At 41.2% G+C, this 6,949-nt stretch overlaps 1 non-coding gene across 1 annotated transcript; it reads right to left on the bottom strand.

Moving 5' to 3' along the window:
• Positions 1-2,798: 2,798 nt before the first annotated feature.
• Positions 2,799-2,871, bottom strand: TRNAV-UAC. Its single transcript has one exon. It is a non-coding gene; the product is annotated as a tRNA-Val (tRNA).
• Positions 2,872-6,949: the final 4,078 nt, after the last annotated feature.

Here is a 6,949-nt window from a genome sequence, read left to right as displayed (position 1 = left end):
CCCTGTACAGAGTTGCTATGAGTTGGAATTGATTTGACAGCACTTAATAACAACAGGCTTGTCCTATGACTCTCCTTCCCCATTTTACTTTGGAGTCCTGGTATGGCGCTATAGGTTAAACACCACCACTTGCTCCTGGGAAACCTTATACAGGGTCACTATGAGTTGGAATTGGCTCAACAGCACTTAACAACAACAGTTTTACTTTAAGACAAAATACCTCTTTTTCTTAAATACAACATATTCCATAATATCTCATTTAAATTACTTGGAAAAATTTTGCTTTCAAAGTTGTCATAAACACAAAAACCTATGTCAAAATGAATGCATTTCATTAATTCTTTGTAATATTAAGACAATATCCAGTTCATATAAGCACTTGTTTATCATTAAGTCAAATCAGAGTGAGTTCCTTGAAGAAATATTATCTAATTAATATTACCATCTTGAGGTAAAAATTCTAGTTTCATAATTATGTCTTTTGCATTCTTCATAAGATTTTAGAGAGAGCAATTTATAATAATGTATTTCCTTTTAAGGCTTTGCTATGCCAATCAAAATAACCAAATTCTCTTTTGAGTGTACTTTAAAAAAAAATGATTTTCATTATAGTTTCTGCAAGACAGGCTGGAAACTTCCATTGTCCTCCTGTGAAGTATAGTGTTTGGCTTCTCAGACAAACCCATTGCCATCGAATTGATTCCAACTGACCTTATAGGACAGGGCCGACCCACGTCCAGTGCTGCAACTCTCACAGAAGCAGACCACCATATCCCTCTCCTACAGGTGGCTGGTGGGCTCAAACCACTGGCTTTTTAGCTAGCAGCCAAGTACTTAACCACTATACCACCAGGCCCTCCAACTTTTAGTCTCAGTAGAAGACTAGCAACCCTGGCCAACGTGCACAAAAAAATAATAAAACCCGTGTCTCAGACCAAATGTCTACAAGAGAATAGACTAAACCAACAGAACCAAACTTCTCCTTAACCTTACAACACAAACATAAAACAGTTTTTTATGGGAAAGAAAAGATACAAATGGAAACTCATTTTTCTCAATGTGATCACTAAAATTCTAAATTGTTTTTGTTAAGTGCCCTTAAGTTGATTCTGACTCATAGCAACCCTGTAAAGGGTTTCCAAGGAGTGGCTGGTGAGTTTGAACTGCCAACCATGCCATTCAAACTGACCTTATGGTTGAGTGCTTACCCTGCGATGCCATACTGGTTATATTCAGTTTAAAGTATAAACCTCAACTAGCATCATCATAAGGGTCAAAGCAGGCTCATTTATCAAGGATGTTAAGTTTCAAAATTAGGTTGAAACTTTGGTGTCTCAGGGTCAAATAACATTTTTAGTAGGAAGTTGATCTTCTGAGATTCTAATCTACTGTTTAGCGAATTCTAAAGTGGCCACCTTCACTTTTGTAAGCTCTTCTCAATGAAACTGTGCCAAGCAGTTAAGTACAAGTTAGTGGCAGAGCCATGACCAGTCTATGTATTGGACAGGAGTCCCATCGGATAGCTCTGCATTGCCCCCTAGATATTGCATTTCCTATTTCAGAAAAGATTTGAATTTGTTCAAAGTTTAGGACTTGGGCGTTGTAAAATCCTGATAGGAAACACCTTGGCTTTGAGCCCTGGATTACTTAAACAATATGCACACAGGCATTTTTTAGGCTTGCTGGTAGCCTAAAGATCTAACCGGTCCTCTGATCCAACTCATCCTGACAGACATCTTTAACTGTCTTTCACAGCTGGTGACCTCCCTACTAATTTTTAGAAGTCATCCTGTGCTCCCTTCCTTTTGATTTTTTTTTTTTTTTTTGCAGTATATAGAGCCTAAGATTCCACAAACTCGAAAACTCCTAGGAAAATGTATTCTCACACTGCTGCCATCAAAAATCCTTGCAAGCAACAAAACTAGAACCCCACACCAGTGGAGGCAAACAAACTCTTTAAGAGGCATAGAGAAAGAGGAAAGTGCAAGGAAAACTTAATAGGCTAGATTTCAGCATGCACAATTTATTTTGAATTTATAAATCTGCAGATACAACGAAACACTCCTAGAGGCGCTAGAACATGATCTTCAGATATATGCAAAACCTTCATCCTAGAATCTAGTTTCAGTTTCTGACAAGTTCAGCTGCTCTGTTTCCCTGGATCCTTAAAGAGATTATTAAAGCCAGCAAAAAGGAAAAAAAAACCCAGAAAGAAGGTGTTAATTGTTCTCAGACAAAAACATAGAGCAATTGTTAATAAAAGGTCTTTGAGAGCCACACCAAAACACAGGGCCCCAAGTTCAAGAATGTTTCTTCATGGGGTTCCCTAGGACCCATGGCATGGAACAAGAAAACTCTTCTCTGGTGCCTGTTCTGATCCTCAATCCTTGAGAGTTCCACCAGGAAAGACAGTTTTGTATCTCGTCCTCTTTGCCACTTTGTGAGAGAGGAAAAAGACCCCAGATTCAAATATGTTTTCTAGAGACCCTTTATTAAGCTTGAAACAAAGACAAAACAAGGACAAAGACAAAACAAACAATCATACATATCAGGGAAACTCAATACAAAGCTGATGAATGCACTGACTCATAGCCATGGTTTTCATACATTTAATACAAAACAAAGGAAGTTACCACAAAATCATGATTGCTGTTGTTAACTGTCATCTGACTTATGGTAACCCTGTATAGGGTTTCCAAGGAATGACTAGTGGGTTTGAACTGCTGACCTTGTCGTTCACAGTCCAGTGTTGATCCTACAGAGCCACATCAGGTGTCCAAAGGAATGATTGGATGGGATGGTTCCACTAGGCCTTGAACCCAGAACTTTCTGCGTGTAAAGCAGATGCGATAGCCACTACACTATGGAACCGCTTCATAACTGTTGTTGTTGTTGTTGTTAAGTGCCTTCGAGTCGGTTCCGACCCATAGCGACCCTATACAGGGTTTCCGAGGGTGTAAATCCTTACGGGAGTAGAAAGCCTCATCTTTCTCCCGCGGAGCAGCTGGTAGTTTCGAACCGCTGACCTTAAGGTTCGCAGCCCGATTCATAACCACTACGCTACCAGAGCTTCATGACTGGTGGCAGATTAATCCATCACTGCTGCAGATAGGACTACAGAAGTAGGGAAAGGGCCATGATGGTATACATACACAATTGCAGGTTTAAAAAAAGGTTACAGTTTGGTTCTGGGGTTTTTACATGGTGATCAGGGTATGACTTATGATTATGGGTCCCTGAGTCATAGTCACCATGACCCCAATTTTTTAAGTTAAATTAGGTAACATGCAGCTATTTTCAGTAAACAACTAAGGACACACCCAGGCAGTTTGTCTAGTTCTTTGTGTAAACCTAAGGGCTAAATGCTCCTCACTGGGCTTATACTGTACTTGTCTAAGTATAGCCACATTACTGGTTTAATGGTCAGCAAGCATTGTGAGAGTAGCAGAAAGAACTCAAATGGCATACGTCAAATCTCAAAATGGAGTTAGAGCTATTGCTGTAGAGCTAGGTCTATGGGAATCTTTAATGTGAATCTTGTAAGGCCAGAATCCTTGTCCTAATTTGTTATTGTTGTTAAGTGCCATCAAGTTGGTTCCAACTCATGTTGTTGTTAAGTGCCATCGAGTCGATTCTGGCCCATAGCAACCCAGTATAGGGTTTCTGAGGAGCAGCTTGAATGGTCGACCTTACGGTTCAAAGTGACTTTGCAGTCCAGTGAGTGCATTAACCCACAGCACCATACCAGGACTCAGCAATTCTGAATAGGATTTCTGAGGAGCAATTGGTGGGTTTGAACTTGTGGTTAGTAGTCCAGTGCTTACCCTACAATACCACACCAGGACGTCCTAATTTAGCAGGTACAAAAGAAATACCTAGCTTTCCCTATTCTAGATTAGTGTCGTTTGTTAGTTTTGCTTTAAAGAAAGGGAATTCTAGCTGACTGGGATCTTTAAAGTAATCCCTGTGTGGCACAAAGGGTTAACTACTTGACTGCTATCCTAAAGGTTGGTGGTTAAAGCCCACCCAAAGATACTCGGAAGAAAGGCCTGGTGATGTGCTTCAGAAAGTTCTCCATGAAAACGTTATGGAGTTCTACTCTGCAACACATAGGCTGCCGTGCCTGGAACTGTCTCAATGCAGCTGGTTTGTTTGTGTGTTTGTTGTGGTTGTAGTAGTGATCTTTACAGGATAGCTCTGTTTTGACTGACAAGCAGGACTGTGTTTGCACTATTCCTGGCTGTGGGTTATCTGGCAATTCTCTTCTCTCTCCTGTCAGAGCTGTAGGCTCCATTTGCCTGCACGTGAGCCTCAAGCAAGAGGATGTGTGATGTGTGTTTATATAAGACTATAAAGTTATTATACAGACAGGAATCAAAGGACAGAGCAAGTAAATACCGCTTGCTGTTGTATGAAATCAGTGGTTCATTGGATGATCAACTAGAGACTGGAAAGAAAAGATATTCTTTCCTTCCTTCCCTTCAGGATTCCTTACCTTATTGTTGTTTAGTGCCATTGAGTCAGTTTAGACTCATAGAGATCCTGTATAGAGTTTCCGAGGAGCAGGTGGTGGGTTTGAACTGTTGACCTCGTGGTTCGCAGTCTAGTGCTGATCCACAGCACCAAATCCCTGCAGGGGATTAACGCGCTTGGCTGCTAACCAAATGATAGGAGTGATGGGTCCACCCATATGCACCTCAGAAGAAAGTCCTGGCAATCTATGGAAAAATCAGCTACTAAAACCCACAGTTCTCTTCTGACACACATGGAGTTGCCATGAGTCCAAGTTAACTGTTTTGTTGTTGTTTTGTATTTTACCATAAACACACGAATATCAGAGGCCCATGGCCATGATGGGCCATGCTGTTAACCTGGGGTTTCTCTGCCACAACCCATCATGGAATGTTAATACCTCCATAAGTTTCTTTAACTGAAGCAAATGAGGTTTGCTGCCACATTTTTTTTGGGGGGGCGGGGAGGGAAATGCACATATTTTCTGTTTGTATATATGCTCTTTCTCTCCTCTTCCTAATGGATTAAGTTGGCAATGATGTAGCTGTGCTCTTTTCAGTAGATAGAAACCTCCAGATGAATGAGATGGCTAAATGAAAGAAGATGCTTTCCATAATTCGTCTCAAACAATCACTTAATGGCAGCAGGAAATTTCTGCGAAATGGGTGAATAGCATGGGTCCATTTTATCAACCCCTCAATGAAGCAAAGGCCGCTGGCTTTTCATATCCAGGCAGCAAACAAAAAGTGGTCTTTATCCTCACACACCAAATCTGTGCGCCAGTAAAGTGCAGGCCCTGACAGGAATTTCAATTATTTAATCAAAAAGAAAATGAAAGAGGTCTTAAGTGTTGTGATTCGAAGACAGTCTTTTCATAGACCAATCTAGCGTGCGCTCACATTGAATATGAAGCAAAATGGGAAGGAAATTAAGGCAGCTTCGGCTTAAATCATGTGATTGCAAATAGTAAATTAGTTTCTCGATGTTTTCATTTAAGTGTTTAAGTGGAAGGTTTTATTCCTAATGTAGTGTAGTACCACAGAAGAAAACCCACAGCCGGTTCCAGCTTCCCCATCCTCCCATCAGCGATGCATTTGCCCTGGGGAAGGAAAGGGAGGCAGCGAGGCTGAGATGGAGAGAGACAGGAAAGCGAAGCCTCAGTCACGTGAAGGTGCTTTTGTTTCAAATTGCTACCAAAGTACGCTTTCACAGCAAACTCATTAATCGAGCAGATGAGTAACGTCTGCTGAAAATGTACTAAGCGCAATGCATTTAATTTGGAAGGGAAATCAGGAGCTGCATTAGTCAGAGCTTTATATAAATGGCAACACTATGCATCCCGCTGTTATTTTGTTTGATGTGAACTCACCGAATTTGTTCTTAAGGGTGAAGTAAAATGGTCAACTTTGAGCTGGAGAGGAAAACATAACCTCTCAGCCTTTCACATGCTTCTGGGTGGTTTTGCTGGGGAGGGAAGTAGAGCCTGCGGTTGGGATGGGCGCTGAATCTCTTGGGGGAAGTACTAATTGAGTGGGACGGAGTTGACCTCCGACTGGTGCAACAAGTAGCTGGGGGTCATTTCTTTGCAAAAAAGCTTCCCTTTGTGTTTGTAATTAGCTTTGATTATTCAGCTGGGAGCTTAGAGTGGTGCACGGCGGGAGGTCAGGCTCTGGGTACACTCCACAGATTCACAGTGAGTGAACTTTTAATACCAAATTAAGCAATGAAGCCTGGCATCTCCTAGGGTTAAATTCGCCAGCACCCCTCCTGCAGCCAACAGTGGGAGGAGAGTGGGTAGAGGAGACGTGTCTTTAAACTGGCCGCCGTCTTGACTTTGCTATGGTTACAGCCCCTTTGTGGTTAAGAATTCCTCAGTTCTGTGAAAGCACTTTTCAGCTACCTTCACCCAAGTCCCACCTCCTCCAGGAAGTATTTCTTATCCACTTCAACCCAAGGAGGTCTTTCTTCTCTGGACTGTGATGCTTTCAGGATCCTGGATACTACATACACTAATCATTTTTGTTTGTTTGGCAACTATTGTTGAATTTTGTTTTTATGATTGAGTGACATTTTTCGCCTTCTTTCTCTTTTTTTTTTTTTGTTATGGAGATTTTCAACAACTAGGTAAATAAAATAACATAAGAAACACCCATGTATCTGTCACCAAAATTTAACAGTTGTCAACAGTTTGTTATATTTATTTCATTTCACCCAATTCAGAGTAAAGTAAATTAAATTCAGACGTTATTGCTGTTACTGTTAAGTGCCTTGCAGTGGGTTCTGACTCACATCCATCGCTGTGTAGGGTTTCCAGTGGGTGAATGGTGGGTTTGAACCACCAATCTTGTGGTTAGCAGTCCAGTGCTTATCCTACAGCACCACATCAGGTCTCCCAGACATTACTACACTACTAACCCTATTTTTTTCAAAATGAATC

This window comes from Chrysochloris asiatica, unplaced genomic scaffold (assembly GCF_000296735.1).
Source record: "Chrysochloris asiatica unplaced genomic scaffold, ChrAsi1.0 scaffold00008, whole genome shotgun sequence".
NCBI lineage: Eukaryota > Metazoa > Chordata > Mammalia > Afrosoricida > Chrysochloridae > Chrysochloris > Chrysochloris asiatica.
Note: the sequence above shows the minus strand (reverse complement) of the source record. Positions and strands in the feature narration are given on the sequence as shown.